Raw genomic sequence first — 17,988 nt, forward strand, 5'->3', positions numbered from 1 at the left:
CAAATTTGAACAAATTGGACAGTAAGCCTATTCACTAAGGGCTCGGTCCCAATTTTGGAATTCATGCTTTTCCTTCGCACTTCTCAGTATTTGGTATTCAGACTTACCTTTTTTTGTCGCGTAACGCACTCTGCATGTGTGGCTATCTTGGGCGCTCTGAAAATATTCCTGCTACGTGTGGTCTGAGGTCCATAATGATTCAAATAGTTTACCACTCCAGGGTAAGCCGACAAGAAACACAGCCCTTATTTTAAGTGTTTTTAAAATCCCCTGTGGGGAACATGAAGGGTGGAAAAATGATTGGAACCATTTTCCTGTTTGACCGCTAGTTTTTAATGGGTATTATGGCTCTTTCTGTGGTACTCACTTTGGGATATTATGTGAGGTAAACTTGTGGGCATTCCTAATATTTTCCACGACTTCCTCTTTTTGTATTGTAGTTTCAGTAGTGTAGTGGTTATCACGTTCGCCTCACACGCGAAAGGTCATATTCAATATTTCCCAATGCCCAGAGGCTAGCATTTGGTTTGAAACAGTTGTGGTTTATCTAAACCTTGCTGTCTACCTCTCCGACCTGTGGATCAATGTTGCCGTTTTTTTGGGGACCTCCACCGTGCGATCTGTATGAATGTGAACAGACTGACAGCTTCTCTGAGCCAGGCAAATGCATTTATCAGGGTCATTGTAATGGATATATCCAAAGAAATGGCAATATAATCCAAGGTAAAACAAACAAAAATGTAGATCGTTTTCTGTCATTTCAGCTGCTTGATGTGATTGTGTGATAGATTTAGTTGGCTGGCTAGCAAAGGAATAGAAGCTAGCCTGCATAGGTACAGTGCATTTGGAAAGTTTTCAGACCCCTTACTTTTTCCACATTTTGTTACCTTACAGACTTATACTAAAATGGATGAAATAAAAATAAAATATATTTACCAACAATACCCCATAATGACAAAGCGATAACATATAGTTTTTATTAATAAAACAAATATTTTAAAAATACCTCATAATTCCCGGCTTCTCAAGCCTTATTGCTTAATTAATGGACAATGTAATTTCTGATTTTCAATAGGTTCTTAGAACGATAAATGTCCCACCTCGCCAAAGTCAGTCACACACTTAGTATTCCACTCATTAGGTTTCTGTAGTGTAGTGGTTATCACGTTCGCCTCACACGCGAAAGGTCCCCGGTTCGAAACCGGGCGGAAACAATTTGAACAAATTGGACAGTAAGCCTATTCACTAAGGGCTCGGTCCCAATTTTGGAATTCATGCTTTTCCTTCGCACTTCTCAGTATTTGGTATTCAGACTTACCTTTTTTGTCGCGTAACGCACTCTGCATGTGTGGCTATCTTGGGCGCTCTGAATATATTCCTGCTACGTGTGGTCTGAGGTCCATAATGATTCAAATAGTTTACCACTCCAGGGTAAGCCGACAAGAAACACAGCCCTTATTTTAAGTGTTTTTAAAATCCCCTGTGGGGAACATGAAGGGTGGAAAAATGATTGGAACCATTTTCCTGTTTGACCGCTAGTTTTTAATGGGTATTATGGCTCTTTCTGTGGTACTCACTTTGGGATATTATGTGAGGTAAACTTGTGGGCATTCCTAATATTTTCCACGACTTCCTCTTTTTGTATTGTAGTTTCAGTAGTGTAGTGGTTATCACGTTCGCCTCACACGCGAAAGGTCATATTCAATATTTCCCAATGCCCAGAGGCTAGCATTTGGTTTGAAACAGTTGTGGTTTATCTAAACCTTGCTGTCTACCTCTCCGACCTGTGGATCAATGTTGCCGTTTTTTGGGGACCTCCACCGTGCGATCTGTATGAATGTGAACAGACTGACAGCTTCTCTGAGCCAGGCAAATGCATTTATCAGGGTCATTGTAATGGATATATCCAAAGAAATGGCAATATAATCCAAGGTAAAACAAACAAAAATGTAGATCGTTTTCTGTCATTTCAGCTGCTTGATGTGATTGTGTGATAGATTTAGTTGGCTGGCTAGCAAAGGAATAGAAGCTAGCCTGCATAGGTACAGTGCATTCGGAAAGTTTTCAGACCCCTTACTTTTTTCCACATTTTGTTACGTTACAGCCTTATACTAAAATGGATGAAATAAAATAAAATCTATCTACACACAATGCCCCATAATGACAAAGCGATAACATATCGTTTTTATTAATAAAACAAATATTTTAAAAATACCTCATAATTCCCGGCTTCTCAAGCCTTATTGCTTAATTAATGGACTAAGTAATTTCAGATTTTCAATAGGTTCTGAGAGCGATAAATGTCCCACCCAGCCAAAGTCAGCCACACCCTTAGTATTCCACTCATTAGGTTTCCGTAGTGTAGTGGTTATCACGTTCGCCTCACACGCGAAAGGTCCCCGGTTCGAAACCGGGCGGAAACAAATTTGAACAAATTGGACAGTAAGCCTATTCACTAAGGGCTCGGTCCCAATTTTGGAATTCATGCTTTTCCTTCGCACTTCTCAGTATTTGGTATTCAGACTTACCTTTTTTGTCGCGTAACGCACTCTGCATGTGTGGCTATCTTGGGCGCTCTGAAATATATTCCTGCTACGTGTGGTCTGAGGTCCATAATGATTCAAATAGTTTACCACTCCAGGGTAAGCCGACAAGAAACACAGCCCTTATTTTAAGTGTTTTTAAAATCCCCTGTGGGGAACATGAAGGGTGGAAAAATGATTGGAACCATTTTCCTGTTTGACCGCTAGTTTTTAATGGGTATTATGGCTCTTTCTGTGGTACTCACTTTGGGATATTATGTGAGGTAAACTTGTGGGCATTCCTAATATTTTCCACGACTTCCTCTTTTTGTATTGTAGTTTCAGTAGTGTAGTGGTTATCACGTTCGCCTCACACGCGAAAGGTCATATTCAATATTTCCCAATGCCCAGAGGCTAGCATTTGGTTTGAAACAGTTGTGGTTTATCTAAACCTTGCTGTCTACCTCTCCGACCTGTGGATCAATGTTGCCGTTTTTTGGGGACCTCCACCGTGCGATCTGTATGAATGTGAACAGACTGACAGCTTCTCTGAGCCAGGCAAATGCATTTATCAGGGTCATTGTAATGGATATATCCAAAGAAATGGCAATATAATCCAAGGTAAAACAAACAAAAATGTTAGATCGTTTTCTGTCATTTCAGCTGCTTGATGTGATTGTGTGATAGATTTAGTTGGCTGGCTAGCAAAGGAATAGAAGCTAGCCTGCATAGGTACAGTGCATTCGGAAAGTTTTCAGACCCCTTACTTTTTTCCACATTTTGTTACATTACAGACTTATACTAAAATGGATGAAATAAAATAAAATCTATCTACACACAATGCCCCATAATGGACAAAGCGATAACATATCGTTTTTATTAATAAAACAAATATTTTAAAAATACCTCATAATTCCCGGCTTCTCAAGCCTTATTGCTTAATTAATGGACTAAGTAATTTCAGATTTTCAATAGGTTCTGAGAACGATAAATGTCCCACCCCGGCAAAGTCAGCCACACCCTTAGTATTCCACTCATTAGGTTTCCGTAGTGTAGTGGTTATCACGTTCGCCTCACACGCGAAAGGTCCCCGGTTCAAAACCGGGCGGAAACAAATTTGAGCAAATTGGACAGTAAACCTATTCACTAAGGGCTCGGTCCCAATTTTGGAATTCATGCTTTTCCTTCGCACTTCTCAGTATTTGGTATTCAGACTTACCTTTTTTGTCGCGTGAAGCACTCTGCATGTGTGGCTAGCTTGGGCGCTCTGAATATATTCCTGCTACGTGTGGTCTGAGGTCCATAATGATTCAAATAGTTTACCACTCCAGGGTAAGCATACAAGAAACACAGCCCTTATTTTAAGTGTTTTTAAAATCCCCTGTGGGGAACATGAAGGGTGGAAAAATGATTGGAACCATTTTCCTGTTTGACCGCTAGTTTTTAATGGGTATTATGGCTCTTTCTGTGGTACTCACTTTGGGATATTATGTGAGGTAAACTTGTGGGCATTCCTAATATTTTCCACGACTTCCTCTTTTTGTATTGTAGTTTCAGTAGTGTAGTGGTTATCACGTTCGCCTCACACGCGAAAGGTCATATTCAATATTTCCCAATGCCCAGAGGCTAGCATTTGGTTTGAAACAGTTGTGGTTTATCTAAACCTTGCTGTCTACCTCTCCGACCTGTGGATCAATGTTGCCGTTTTTTGGGGACCTCCACCGTGCGATCTGTATGAATGTGAACAGACTGACAGCTTCTCTGAGCCAGGCAAATGCATTTATCAGGGTCATTGTAATGGATATATCCAAAGAAATGGCAATATAATCCAAGGTAAAACAAACAAAAATGTTGATCGTTTTCTGTCATTTCAGCTGCTTGATGTGATTGTGTGATAGATTTAGTTGGCTGGCTAGCAAAGGAATAGAAGCTAGCCTGCATAGGTACAGTGCATTCGGAAAGTTTTCAGACCCCTTACTTTTTTCCACATTTTGTTACATTACAGACTTATACTAAAATGGATGAAATAAAATAAAATCTATCTACACACAATGCCCCATAATGACAAAGCGATAACATATCGTTTTTATTAATAAAACAAATATTTTAAAAATACCTCATAATTCCCGGCTTCTCAAGCCTTATTGCTTAATTAATGGACTAAGTAATTTCAGATTTTCAATAGGTTCTGAGAACGATAAATGTCCCACCCCGCCAAAGTCAGCCACACCCTTAGTATTCCACTCATTAGGTTTCCGTAGTGTAGTGGTTATCACGTTCGCCTCACACGCGAAAGGTCCCCGGTTCGAAACCGGGCGGAAACAAATTTGAACAAATTGGACAGTAAGCCTATTCACTAAGGGCTCGGTCCCAATTTGGAATTCATGCTTTTCCTTCGCACTTCTCAGTATTTGGTATTCAGACTTACCTTTTTTGTCGCGTAACGCACTCTGCATGTGTGGCTAGCTTGGGCGCTCTGAATATATTCCTGCTACGTGTGGTCTGAGGTCCATAATGATTCAAATAGTTTACCACTCCAGGGTAAGCCGACAAGAAACACAGCCCTTATTTTAAGTGTTTTTAAAATCCCCTGTGGGGAACATGAAGGGTGGAAAAATGATTGGAACCATTTTCCTGTTTGACCGCTAGTTTTTAATGGGTATTATGGCTCTTTCTGTGGTACTCACTTTGGGATATTATGTGAGGTAAACTTGTGGGCATTCCTAATATTTTCCACGACTTCCTCTTTTTGTATTGTAGTTTCAGTAGTGTAGTGGTTATCACGTTCGCCTCACACGCGAAAGGTCATATTCAATATTTCCCAATGCCCAGAGGCTAGCATTTGGTTTGAAACAGTTGTGGTTTATCTAAACCTTGCTGTCTACCTCTCCGACCTGTGGATCAATGTTGCCGTTTTTTGGGGACCTCCACCGTGCGATCTGTATGAATGTGAACAGACTGACAGCTTCTCTGAGCCAGGCAAATGCATTTATCAGGGTCATTGTAATGGATATATCCAAAGAAATGGCAATATAATCCAAGGTAAAACAAACAAAAATGTAGATCGTTTTCTGTCATTTCAGCTGCTTGATGTGATTGTGTGATAGATTTAGTTGGCTGGCTAGCAAAGGAATAGAAGCTAGCCTGCATAGGTACAGTGCATTCGGAAAGTTTTCAGACCCCTTACTTTTTTCCACATTTTGTTACATTACAGACTTATACTAAAATGGACGAAATAAAATAAAATCTATCTACACACAATGCCCCATAATGACAAAGCGATAACATATAGTTTTTATTAATAAAACAAATATTTTAAAAATACCTCATAATTCCCGGCTTCTCAAGCCTTATTGCTTAATTAATGGACTAAGTAATTTCAGATCTTCAATAGGTTCTGAGAACGATAAATGTCCCACCCCGCCAAAGTCAGCCACACCCTTAGTATTCCACTCATTAGGTTTCCGTAGTGTAGTGGTTATCACGTTCGCCTCACACGCGAAAGGTCCCCGGTTCGAAACCGGGCGGAAACAAATTTGAACAAATTGGACAGTAAGCCTATTCACTAAGGGCTCGGTCCCAATTTTGGAATTCATGCTTTTCCTTCGCACTTCTCAGTATTTGGTATTCAGACTTACCTTTTTTGTCGCGTAACGCACTCTGCATGTGTGGCTAGCTTGGGCGCTCTGAATATATTCCTGCTACGTGTGGTCTGAGGTCCATAATGATTCAAATAGTTTACCACTCCAGGGTAAGCCGACAAGAAACACAGCCCTTATTTTAAGTGTTTTTAAAATCCCCTGTGGGGAACATGAAGGGTGGAAAAATGATTGGAACCATTTTCCTGTTTGACCGCTAGTTTTTAATGGGTATTATGGCTCTTTCTGTGGTACTCACTTTGGGATATTATGTGAGGTAAACTTGTGGGCATTCCTAATATTTTCCACGACTTCCTCTTTTTGTATTGTAGTTTCAGTAGTGTAGTGGTTATCACGTTCGCCTCACACGCGAAAGGTCATATTCAATATTTCCCAATGCCCAGAGGCTAGCATTTGGTTTGAAACAGTTGTGGTTTATCTAAACCTTGCTGTCTACCTCTCCGACCTGTGGATCAATGTTGCCGTTTTTTTGGGGACCTCCACCGTGCGATCTGTATGAATGTGAACAGACTGACAGCTTCTCTGAGCCAGGCAAATGCATTTATCAGGGTCATTGTAATGGATATATCCAAAGAAATGGCAATATAATCCAAGGTAAAACAAACAAAAATGTAGATCGTTTTCTGTCATTTCAGCTGCTTGATGTGATTGTGTGATAGATTTAGTTGGCTGGCTAGCAAAGGAATAGAAGCTAGCCTGCATAGGTACAGTGCATTCGGAAAGTTTTCAGACCCCTTACTTTTTTCCACATTTTGTTACATTACAGACTTATACTAAAATGGATGAAATAAAATAAAATCTATCTACACACAATGCCCCATAATGACAAAGCGATAACATATCGTTTTTATTAATAAAACAAATATTTTAAAAATACCTCATAATTCCCGGCTTCTCAAGCCTTATTGCTTAATTAATGGACTAAGTAATTTCAGATTTTCAATAGGTTCTGAGAACGATAAATGTCCCACCCCGCCAAAGTCAGCCACACCCTTAGTATTCCACTCATTAGGTTTCCGTAGTGTAGTGGTTATCACGTTCGCCTCACACGCGAAAGGTCCCCGGTTCGAAACCGGGCGGAAACAAATTTGAACAAATTGGACATTAAGCCTATTCACTAAGGGCTCGGTCCCAATTTTGGAATTCATGCTTTTCCTTCGCACTTCTCAGTATTTGGTATTCAGACTTACCTTTTTTGTCGCGTGAAGTACTCTGCATGTGTGGCTAGCTTGGGCGCTCTGAATATATTCCTGCTACGTGTGGTCTGAGGTCCATAATGATTCAAATAGTTTACCACTCCAGGGTAAGCCGACAAGAAACACAGCCCTTATTTTAAGTGTTTTTAAAATCCCCTGTGGGGACCATGAAGGGTGGAAAAATGATTGGAACCATTTTCCTGTTTGACCGCTAGTTTTTAATGGGTATTATGGCTCTTTCTGTGGTACTCAAATTGGGATATTATGTGAGGTAAACTTGTGGGCATTCCTAATATTTTCCACGACTTCCTCTTTTTGTATTGTAGTTTCAGTAGTGTAGTGGTTATCACGTTCGCGTCACACGCGAAAGGTCATATTCAATATTTCCCAATGCCCAGAGGCTAGCATTTGGTTTGAAACAGTTGTGGTTTATCTAAACCTTGCTGTCTACCTCTCCGGCCTGTGGATCAATGTTGCCGTTTTTTGGGGACCTCCACCGTGCGATCTGTATGAATGTGAACAGACTGACAGCTTCTCTGAGCCAGGCAAATGCATTTATCAGGGTCATTGTAATGGATATATCCAAAGAAATGGCAATATAATCCAAGGTAAAACAAACAAAAATGTAGATCGTTTTCTGTCATTTCAGCTGCTTGATGTGATTGTGTGATAGATTTAGTTGGCTGGCTAGCAAAGGAATAGAAGCTAGCCTGCATAGGTACAGTGCATTCGGAAAGTTTTCAGACCCCTTACTTTTTTCCACATTTTGTTACATTACAGACTTATACTAAAATGGACGAAATAAAATAAAATCTATCTACACACAATGCCCCATAATGACAAAGCGATAACATATCGTTTTTATTAATAAAACAAATATTTTAAAAATACCTCATAATTCCCGGCTTCTCAAGCCTTATTGCTTAATTAATGGACTAAGTAATTTCAGATTTTCAATAGGTTCTGAGAACGATAAATGTCCCACCCCGCCAAAGTCAGCCACACCCTTAGTATTCCACTCATTAGGTTTCCGTAGTGTAGTGGTTATCACGTTCGCCTCACACGCGAAAGGTCCCCGGTTCGAAACCGGGCGGAAACAAATTTGAACAAATTGGACAGTAAGCCTATTCACTAAGGGCTCGGTCCCAATTTTGGAATTCATGCTTTTCCTTCGCACTTCTCAGTATTTGGTATTCAGACTTACCTTTTTTGTCGCGTAACGCACTCTGCATGTGTGGCTAGCTTGGGCGCTCTGAATATATTCCTGCTACGTGTGGTCTGAGGTCCATAATGATTCAAATAGTTTACCACTCCAGGGTAAGCCGACAAGAAACACAGCCCTTATTTTAAGTGTTTTTAAAATCCCCTGTGGGGAACATGAAGGGTGGAAAAATGATTGGAACCATTTTCCTGTTTGACCGCTAGTTTTTAATGGGTATTATGGCTCTTTCTGTGGTACTCACTTTGGGATATTATGTGAGGTAAACTTGTGGGCATTCCTAATATTTTCCACGACTTCCTTTTTTGTATTGTAGTTTCAGTAGTGTAGTGGTTATCACGTTCGCCTCACACGCGAAAGGTCATATTCAATATTTCCCAATGCCCAGAGGCTAGCATTTGGTTTGAAACAGTTGTGGTTTATCTAAACCTTGCTGTCTACCTCTCCGACCTGTGGATCAATGTTGCCGTTTTTTGGGGACCTCCACCGTGCGATCTGTATGAATGTGAACAGACTGACAGCTTCTCTGAGCCAGGCAAATGCATTTATCAGGGTCATTGTAATGGATATATCCAAAGAAATGGCAATATAATCCAAGGTAAAACAAACAAAAATGTAGATCGTTTTCTGTCATTTCAGCTGCTTGATGTGATTGTGTGATAGATTTAGTTGGCTGGCTAGCAAAGGAATAGAAGCTAGCCTGCATAGGTACAGTGCATTCGGAAAGTTTTCAGACCCCTTACTTTTTTCCACATTTTGTTACATTACAGACTTATACTAAAATGGACGAAATAAAATAAAATCTATCTACACACAATGCCCCATAATGACAAAGCGATAACATATCGTTTTTATTAATAAAACAAATATTTTAAAAATACCTCATAATTCCCGGCTTCTCAAGCCTTATTGCTTAATTAATGGACTAAGTAATTTCAGATTTTCAATAGGTTCTGAGAACGATAAATGTCCCACCCCGCCAAAGTCAGCCACACCCTTAGTATTCCACTCATTAGGTTTCCGTAGTGTAGTGGTTATCACGTTCGCCTCACATGCGAAAGGTCTCCGGTTCGAAACCGGGCGGAAACAAATTTGAACAAATTGGACAGTAAGCCTATTCACTAAGGGATCGGTCCCAATTTTGGAATTCATGCTTTTCCTTTGCACTTCTCAGTATTTGGTATTCAGACTTACCTTTTTTTGTCGCGTAACGCATTCTGCATGTGTGGCTGGCTTGGGCGCTCTGAATATATTCCTGCTACGTGTGGTCTGAGGTCCATAATGATTCAAATAGTTTACCACTCCAGGGTAAGCCGACAAGAAACACAGCCCTTATTTTAAGTGTTTTTAAAATCCCCTGTGGGGAACATGAAGGGTGGAAAAATGATTGGAACCATTTTCCTGTTTGACCGCTAGTTTTTAATGGGTATTATGGCTCTTTCTGTGGTACTCAATTTGGGATATTATGTGAGGTAAACTTGTGGGCATTCCTAATATTTTCCACGACTTCCTCTTTTTGTATTGTAGTTTCAGTAGTGTAGTGGTTATCACGTTCGCCTCACACGCGAAAGGTCATATTCAATATTTCCCAATGCCCAGAGGCTAGCATTTGGTTTGAAACAGTTGTGGTTTATCTAAACCTTGCTGTCTACCTCTCCGGCCTGTGGATCAATGTTGCCGTTTTTTGGGGACCTCCACCGTGCGATCTGTATGAATGTGAACAGACTGACAGCTTCTCTGAGCCAGGCAAATGCATTTATCAGGGTCATTGTAATGGATATATCCAAAGAAATGGCAATATAATCCAAGGTAAAACAAACAAAAATGTTGATCGTTTTCTGTCATTTCAGCTGCTTGATGTGATTGTGTGATAGATTTAGTTGGCTGGCTAGCAAAGGAATAGAAGCTAGCCTGCATAGGTACAGTGCATTCGGAAAGTTTTCAGACCCCTTACTTTTTTCCACATTTTGTTACATTACAGACTTATACTAAAATGGACGAAATAAAATAAAATCTATCTACACACAATGCCCCATAATGACAAAGCGATAACATATCGTTTTTATTAATAAAACAAATATTTTAAAAATACCTCATAATTCCCGGCTTCTCAAGCCTTATTGCTTAATTAATGGACTAAGTAATTTCAGATTTTCAATAGGTTCTGAGAACGATAAATGTCCCACCCCGCCAAAGTCAGCCACACCCTTAGTATTCCACTCATTAGGTTTCCGTAGTGTAGTGGTTATCACGTTCGCCTCACACGCGAAAGGTCCCCGGTTCGAAACCGGGCGGAAACAAATTGAACAAATTGGACAGTAAGCCTATTCACTAAGGGCTCGGTCCCAATTTGGAATTCATGCTTTTCCTTCGCACTTCTCAGTATTTGGTATTCAGACTTACCTTTTTTGTCGCGTAACGCACTCTGCATGTGTGGCTATCTTGGGCGCTCTGAATATATTCCTGCTACGTGTGGTCTGAGGTCCATAATGATTCAAATAGTTTACCACTCCAGGGTAAGCCGACAAGAAACACAGCCCTTATTTTAAGTGTTTTTAAAATCCCCTGTGGGGAACATGAAGGGTGGAAAAATGATTGGAACCATTTTCCTGTTTGACCGCTAGTTTTTAATGGGTATTATGGCTCTTTCTGTGGTACTCACTTTGGGATATTATGTGAGGTAAACTTGTGGGCATTCCTAATATTTTCCACGACTTCCTCTTTTTGTATTGTAGTTTCAGTAGTGTAGTGGTTATCACGTTCGCCTCACACGCGAAAGGTCATATTCAATATTTCCCAATGCCCAGAGGCTAGCATTTGGTTTGAAACAGTTGTGGTTTATCTAAACCTTGCTGTCTACCTCTCCGACCTGTGGATCAATGTTGCCGTTTTTTGGGGACCTCCACCGTGCGATCTGTATGAATGTGAACAGACTGACAGCTTCTCTGAGCCAGGCAAATGCATTTATCAGGGTCATTGTAATGGATATATCCAAAGAAATGGCAATATAATCCAAGGTAAAACAAACAAAAATGTTGATCGTTTTCTGTCATTTCAGCTGCTTGATGTGATTGTGTGATAGATTTAGTTGGCTGGCTAGCAAAGGAATAGAAGCTAGCCTGCATAGGTACAGTGCATTCGGAAAGTTTTCAGACCCCTTACTTTTTTCCACATTTTGTTACATTACAGACTTATACTAAAATGGACGAAATAAAATAAAATCTATCTACACACAATGCCCCATAATGACAAAGCGATAACATATCGTTTTTATTAATAAAACAAATATTTTAAAAATACCTCATAATTCCCGGCTTCTCAAGCCTTATTGCTTAATTAATGGACTAAGTAATTTCAGATTTTCAATAGGTTCTGAGAACGATAAATGTCCCACCCCGCCAAAGTCAGCCACACCCTTAGTATTCCACTCATTAGGTTTCCGTAGTGTAGTGGTTATCACGTTCGCCTCACACGCGAAAGGTCCCCGGTTCGAAACCGGGCGGAAACAAATTTGAACAAATTGGACAGTAAGCCTATTCACTCAGGGCTCTGTCCCAATTTTGGAATTCATGCTTTTTCTTTGCACTTCTCAGTAATTGGTATTCAGACTTACCTTTTTTAGTCGCGTAACGTACTCTGCATGTGTGGCTATCTTGGGTGCTCTGAAAATATTCCTGCTACGTGTGGTCTGAGGTCCATAATGATTCCAATAGTTTACCACTCCAGGGTAAGCCAACAAGAAACACAGCCCTTATTTTAAGTGTTTTTAAAATCCCCTGTGGGGATCATGAAGGGTGGAAAATTATTGGAACCATTTTCCTGTTTGACCGCTAGTTTTTAATGGGTATTATGGCTCTTTCTGTGGTACTCACTTTGGGATATTATGTGAGGTAAACTTGTTGGCATTCCTAATATTTTCCACGACTTCCTCTTTTTGTATTGTAGTTTCAGTAGTGTAGTTGTTATCACGTTCACCTCACATGCGAAAGGTCATATTCAATATTTCCCAATGCCCAGAGGCTAGCATTTGGTTTGAAACAGTTGTGGTTTATCGAAACCTTGCTGTCTACCTCTCCGACCTGTGGATCAATGTTGCCGTTTTTTGGGGGACCTCCACCGTGCGATCTGTATGAATGTGAACAGACTGACAGCTTCTCTGAGCCAGGCAAATGCATTTATCAGGGTCATTGTAATGGATATATCCAAAGAAATGGCAATATAATCCAAGGTAAAACAAACAAAAATGTTGATCGTTTTCTGTCATTTCAGCTGCTTGATGTGATTGTGTGATAGATTTAGTTGGGCTCGCCGGCTAGCAAAGGAATAGAAGCTAGCCTGCATAGGTACAGTGCATTCGGAAAGTTTTCAGACCCCTTACTTTTTTCCACATTTTGTTACATTACAGACTTATACTAAAATGGACGAAATAAAATAAAATCTATCTACACACAATGCCCCATAATGACAAAGCGATAACATATCGTTTTTATTAATAAAACAAATATTTTAAAAATACCTCATAATTCCCGGCTTCTCAAGCCTTATTGCTTAATTAATGGACTAAGTAATTTCAGATTTTCAATAGGTTCTGAGAACGATAAATGTCCCACCCCGCCAAAGTCAGCCACACCCTTAGTATTCCACTCATTAGGTTTCCGTAGTGTAGTGGTTATCACGTTCGCCTCACACGCGAAAGGTCCCCGGTTCGAAACCGGGCGGAAACAAATTTGAACAAATTGGACAGTAAGCCTATTCACTAAGGGCTCGGTCCCAATTTTGGAATTCATGCTTTTCCTTCGCACTTCTCAGTATTTGGTATTCAGACTTACCTTTTTTGTCGCGTAACGCATTCTGCATGTGTGGCTATCTTGGGTGCTCTGAAAATATTCCTGCTACGTGTGGTCTGAGGTCCATAATGATTCAAATAGTTTACCACTCCAGGGTAAGCCGACAAGAAACACAGCCCTTATTTTAAGTGTTTTTAAAATCCCCTGTGGGGAACATGAAGGGTGGAAAAATGATTGGAACCATTTTCCTGTTTGACCGCTAGTTTTTAATGGGTATTATGGCTCTTTCTGTGGTACTCACTTTGGGATATTATGTGAGGTAAACTTGTGGGCATTCCTAATATTTTCCACGACTTCCTCTTTTTGTATTGTAGTTTCAGTAGTGTAGTGGTTATCACGTTCGCCTCACACGCGAAAGGTCATATTCAATATTTCCCAATGCCCAGAGGCTAGCATTTGGTTTGAAACAGTTGTGGTTTATCTAAACCTTGCTGTCTACCTCTCCGACCTGTGGATCAATGTTGCCGTTTTTTGGGGACCTCCACCGTGCGATCTGTATGAATGTGAACAGACTGACAGCTTCTCTGAGCCAGGCAAATGCATTTATCAGGGTCATTGTAATGGATATATCCAAAGAAATGGCAATATAATCCAAGGTAAAACAAACAAAAATGTTGATCGTTTTCTGTCATTTCAGCTGCTTGATGTGATTGTGTGATAGATTTAGTTGGCTGGCTAGCAAAGGAATAGAAGCTAGCCTGCATAGGTACAGTGCATTCGGAAAGTTTTCAGACCCCTTACTTTTTTCCACATTTTGTTACATTACAGACTTATACTAAAATGGACGAAATAAAATAAAATCTATCTACACACAATGCCCCATAATGACAAAGCGATAACATATCGTTTTTATTAATAAAACAAATATTTTAAAAATACCTCATAATTCCCGGCTTCTCAAGCCTTATTGCTTAATTAATGGACTAAGTAATTTCAGATTTTCAATAGGTTCTGAGAACGATAAATGTCCCACCCCGCCAAAGTCAGCCACACCCTTAGTATTCCACTCATTAGGTTTCCGTAGTGTAGTGGTTATCACGTTCGCCTCACACGCGAAAGGTCCCCGGTTCGAAACCGGGCGGAAACAAATTTGAACAAATTGGACAGTAAGCCTATTCACTAAGGGCTCGGTCCCAATTTTGGAATTCATGCTTTTCCTTCGCACTTCTCAGTATTTGGTATTCAGACTTACCTTTTTTGTCGCGTAACGCATTCTGCATGTGTGGCTATCTTGGGTGCTCTGAAAATATTCCTGCTACGTGTGGTCTGAGGTCCATAATGATTCAAATAGTTTACCACTCCAGGGTAAGCCGACAAGAAACACAGCCCTTATTTTAAGTGTTTTTAAAATCCCCTGTGGGGAACATGAAGGGTGGAAAAATGATTGGAACCATTTTCCTGTTTGACCGCTAGTTTTTAATGGGTATTATGGCTCTTTCTGTGGTACTCACTTTGGGATATTATGTGAGGTAAACTTGTGGGCATTCCTAATATTTTCCACGACTTCCTCTTTTTGTATTGTAGTTTCAGTAGTGTAGTGGTTATCACGTTCGCCTCACACGCGAAAGGTCATATTCAATATTTCCCAATGCCCAGAGGCTAGCATTTGGTTTGAAACAGTTGTGGTTTATCTAAACCTTGCTGTCTACCTCTCCGACCTGTGGATCAATGTTGCCGTTTTTTGGGGACCTCCACCGTGCGATCTGTATGAATGTGAACAGACTGACAGCTTCTCTGAGCCAGGCAAATGCATTTATCAGGGTCATTGTAATGGATATATCCAAAGAAATGGCAATATAATCCAAGGTAAAACAAACAAAAATGTTGATCGTTTTCTGTCATTTCAGCTGCTTGATGTGATTGTGTGATAGATTTAGTTGGCTGGCTAGCAAAGGAATAGAAGCTAGCCTGCATAGGTACAGTGCATTCGGAAAGTTTTCAGACCCCTTACTTTTTTCCACATTTTGTTACATTACAGACTTATACTAAAATGGACGAAATAAAATAAAATCTATCTACACACAATGCCCCATAATGACAAAGCGATAACATATCGTTTTTATTAATAAAACAAATATTTTAAAAATACCTCATAATTCCCGGCTTCTCAAGCCTTATTGCTTAATTAATGGACTAAGTAATTTCAGATTTTCAATAGGTTCTGAGAACGATAAATGTCCCACCCCGCCAAAGTCAGCCACACCCTTAGTATTCCACTCATTAGGTTTCCGTAGTGTAGTGGTTATCACGTTCGCCTCACACGCGAAAGGTCCCCGGTTCGAAACCGGGCGGAAACAAATTTGAACAAATTGGACAGTAAGCCTATTCACTAAGGGCTCGGTCCCAATTTTGGAATTCATGCTTTTCCTTCGCACTTCTCAGTATTTGGTATTCAGACTTACCTTTTTTAGTCGCGTAACGTACTCTGCATGTGTGGCTATCTTGGGTGCTCTGAAAATATTCCTGCTACGTCTGGTCTGAGGTCCATAATGATTCAAATAGTTTACCACTCCAGGGTAAGCCGACAAGAAACACAGCCCTTATTTTAAGTGTTTTTAAAATCCCCTGTGGGGAACATGAAGGGTGGAAAAATGATTGGAACCATTTTCCTGTTTGACCGCTAGTTTTTAATGGGTATTATGGCTCTTTCTGTGGTACTCACTTTGGGATATTATGTGAGGTAAACTTGTGGGCATTCCTAATATTTTCCACGACTTCCTCTTTTTGTATTGTAGTTTCAGTAGTGTAGTGGTTATCACGTTCGCCTCACACGCGAAAGGTCATATTCAATATTTCCCAATGCCCAGAGGCTAGCATTTGGTTTGAAACAGTTGTGGTTTATCTAAACCTTGCTGTCTACCTCTCCGACCTGTGGATCAATGTTGCCGTTTTTTGGGGACCTCCACCGTGCGATCTGTATGAATGTGAACAGACTGACAGCTTCTCTGAGCCAGGCAAATGCATTTATCATCAGGGTCATTGTAATGGATATATCCAAAGAAATGGCAATATAATCCAAGGTAAAACAAACAAAAATGTTGATCGTTTTCTGTCATTTCAGCTGCTTGATGTGATTGTGTGATAGATTTAGTTGGCTGGCTAGCAAAGGAATAGAAGCTAGCCTGCATAGGTACAGTGCATTCGGAAAGTTTTCAGACCCCTTACTTTTTTCCACATTTTGTTACATTACAGACTTATACTAAAATGGACGAAATAAAATAAAATCTATCTACACACAATGCCCCATAATGACAAAGCGATAACATATCGTTTTTATTAATAAAACAAATATTTTAAAAATACCTCATAATTCCCGGCTTCTCAAGCCTTATTGCTTAATTAATGGACTAAGTAATTTCAGATTTTCAATAGGTTCTGAGAACGATAAATGTCCCACCCCGCCAAAGTCGGCCACACCCTTAGTATTCCACTCATTTGGTTTCCGTAGTGTAGTGGTTATCACGTTCGCCTCACACACGAAAGGTCCCCGGTTCGAAACCGGGCGGAAACAAATTTGAACAAATTGGACAGTAAGCCTATTCACTAAGGGCTCGGTCCCAATTTTGGAATTCATGCTTTTCCTTCGCACTTCTCAGTATTTGGTATTCAGACTTACCTTTTTTAGTCGCGTAACGTACTCTGCATGTGTGGCTATCTTGGGTGCTCTGAAAATATTCCTGCTACGTGTGGTCTGAGGTCCATAATGATTCAAATAGTTTACCACTCCAGGGTAAGCCGACAAGAAACACAGCCCTTATTTTAAGTGTTTTTAAAATCCCCTGTGGGGAACATGAAGGGTGGAAAAATGATTGGAACCATTTTCCTGTTTGACCGCTAGTTTTTAATGGGTATTATGGCTCTTTCTGTGGTACTCACTTTGGGATATTATGTGAGGTAAACTTGTGGGCATTCCTAATATTTTCCACGACTTCCTCTTTTTGTATTGTAGTTTCAGTAGTGTAGTGGTTATCACGTTCGCCTCACATGCGAAAGGTCATATTCAATATTTCCCAATGCCCAGAGGCTAGCATTTGGTTTGAAACAGTTGTGGTTTATCTAAACCTTGCTGTCTACCTCTCCGACCTGTGGATCAATGTTGCCGTTTTTTGGGGGGACCTCCACCGTGCGATCTGTATGAATGTGAACAGACTGACAGCTTCTCTGAGCCAGGCAAATGCATTTATCAGGGTCATTGTAATGGATATATCCAAAGAAATGGCAATATAATCCAAGGTAAAACAAACAAAAATGTTGATCGTTTTCTGTCATTTCAGCTGCTTGATGTGATTGTGTGATAGATTTAGTTGGCTGGCTAGCAAAGGAATAGAAGCTAGCCTGCATAGGTACAGTGCATTCGGAAAGTTTTCAGACCCCTTACTTTTTTCCACATTTTGTTACATTACAGACTTATACTAAAATGGACGAAATAAAATAAAATCTATCTACACACAATGCCCCATAATGACAAAGCGATAACATATCGTTTTTATTAATAAAACAAATATTTTAAAAATACCTCATAATTCCCGGCTTCTCAAGCCTTAT

General features: G+C 40.1%; 14 non-coding genes across 14 annotated transcripts; all 14 read left to right on the top strand.

Moving 5' to 3' along the window:
* Positions 1 to 1,141: 1,141 nt before the first annotated feature.
* Positions 1,142 to 1,214, top strand: trnav-cac (transfer RNA valine (anticodon CAC)). Its single transcript has one exon. It is a non-coding gene; the product is annotated as a tRNA-Val (tRNA).
* A 1,136-nt stretch (positions 1,215 to 2,350) lies between these two features.
* On the top strand, positions 2,351 to 2,423 carry trnav-cac (transfer RNA valine (anticodon CAC)). The gene has a single exon. It is a non-coding gene; the product is annotated as a tRNA-Val (tRNA).
* Positions 2,424 to 3,563: 1,140 nt separating this feature from the next.
* Positions 3,564 to 3,636, top strand: trnav-cac (transfer RNA valine (anticodon CAC)). Its single transcript has one exon. It is a non-coding gene; the product is annotated as a tRNA-Val (tRNA).
* A 1,137-nt stretch (positions 3,637 to 4,773) lies between these two features.
* On the top strand, positions 4,774 to 4,846 carry trnav-cac (transfer RNA valine (anticodon CAC)). Its single transcript has one exon. It is a non-coding gene; the product is annotated as a tRNA-Val (tRNA).
* Positions 4,847 to 5,982: 1,136 nt separating this feature from the next.
* trnav-cac (transfer RNA valine (anticodon CAC)) lies at positions 5,983 to 6,055 on the top strand. Its single transcript has one exon. It is a non-coding gene; the product is annotated as a tRNA-Val (tRNA).
* A 1,138-nt stretch (positions 6,056 to 7,193) lies between these two features.
* Positions 7,194 to 7,266, top strand: trnav-cac (transfer RNA valine (anticodon CAC)). Its single transcript has one exon. It is a non-coding gene; the product is annotated as a tRNA-Val (tRNA).
* Positions 7,267 to 8,403: 1,137 nt separating this feature from the next.
* Positions 8,404 to 8,476, top strand: trnav-cac (transfer RNA valine (anticodon CAC)). The gene has a single exon. It is a non-coding gene; the product is annotated as a tRNA-Val (tRNA).
* A 1,136-nt stretch (positions 8,477 to 9,612) lies between these two features.
* Positions 9,613 to 9,685, top strand: trnav-cac (transfer RNA valine (anticodon CAC)). Its single transcript has one exon. It is a non-coding gene; the product is annotated as a tRNA-Val (tRNA).
* A 1,138-nt stretch (positions 9,686 to 10,823) lies between these two features.
* trnav-cac (transfer RNA valine (anticodon CAC)) lies at positions 10,824 to 10,896 on the top strand. Its single transcript has one exon. It is a non-coding gene; the product is annotated as a tRNA-Val (tRNA).
* A 1,135-nt stretch (positions 10,897 to 12,031) lies between these two features.
* On the top strand, positions 12,032 to 12,104 carry trnav-cac (transfer RNA valine (anticodon CAC)). Its single transcript has one exon. It is a non-coding gene; the product is annotated as a tRNA-Val (tRNA).
* Positions 12,105 to 13,247: 1,143 nt separating this feature from the next.
* trnav-cac (transfer RNA valine (anticodon CAC)) lies at positions 13,248 to 13,320 on the top strand. Its single transcript has one exon. It is a non-coding gene; the product is annotated as a tRNA-Val (tRNA).
* A 1,137-nt stretch (positions 13,321 to 14,457) lies between these two features.
* On the top strand, positions 14,458 to 14,530 carry trnav-cac (transfer RNA valine (anticodon CAC)). The gene has a single exon. It is a non-coding gene; the product is annotated as a tRNA-Val (tRNA).
* A 1,137-nt stretch (positions 14,531 to 15,667) lies between these two features.
* On the top strand, positions 15,668 to 15,740 carry trnav-cac (transfer RNA valine (anticodon CAC)). The gene has a single exon. It is a non-coding gene; the product is annotated as a tRNA-Val (tRNA).
* Positions 15,741 to 16,881: 1,141 nt separating this feature from the next.
* Positions 16,882 to 16,954, top strand: trnav-cac (transfer RNA valine (anticodon CAC)). Its single transcript has one exon. It is a non-coding gene; the product is annotated as a tRNA-Val (tRNA).
* Positions 16,955 to 17,988: the final 1,034 nt, after the last annotated feature.

This window comes from Oncorhynchus keta, chromosome 23 (genome assembly GCF_023373465.1).
Source record: "Oncorhynchus keta strain PuntledgeMale-10-30-2019 chromosome 23, Oket_V2, whole genome shotgun sequence".
Lineage (NCBI taxonomy): Eukaryota > Metazoa > Chordata > Actinopteri > Salmoniformes > Salmonidae > Oncorhynchus > Oncorhynchus keta.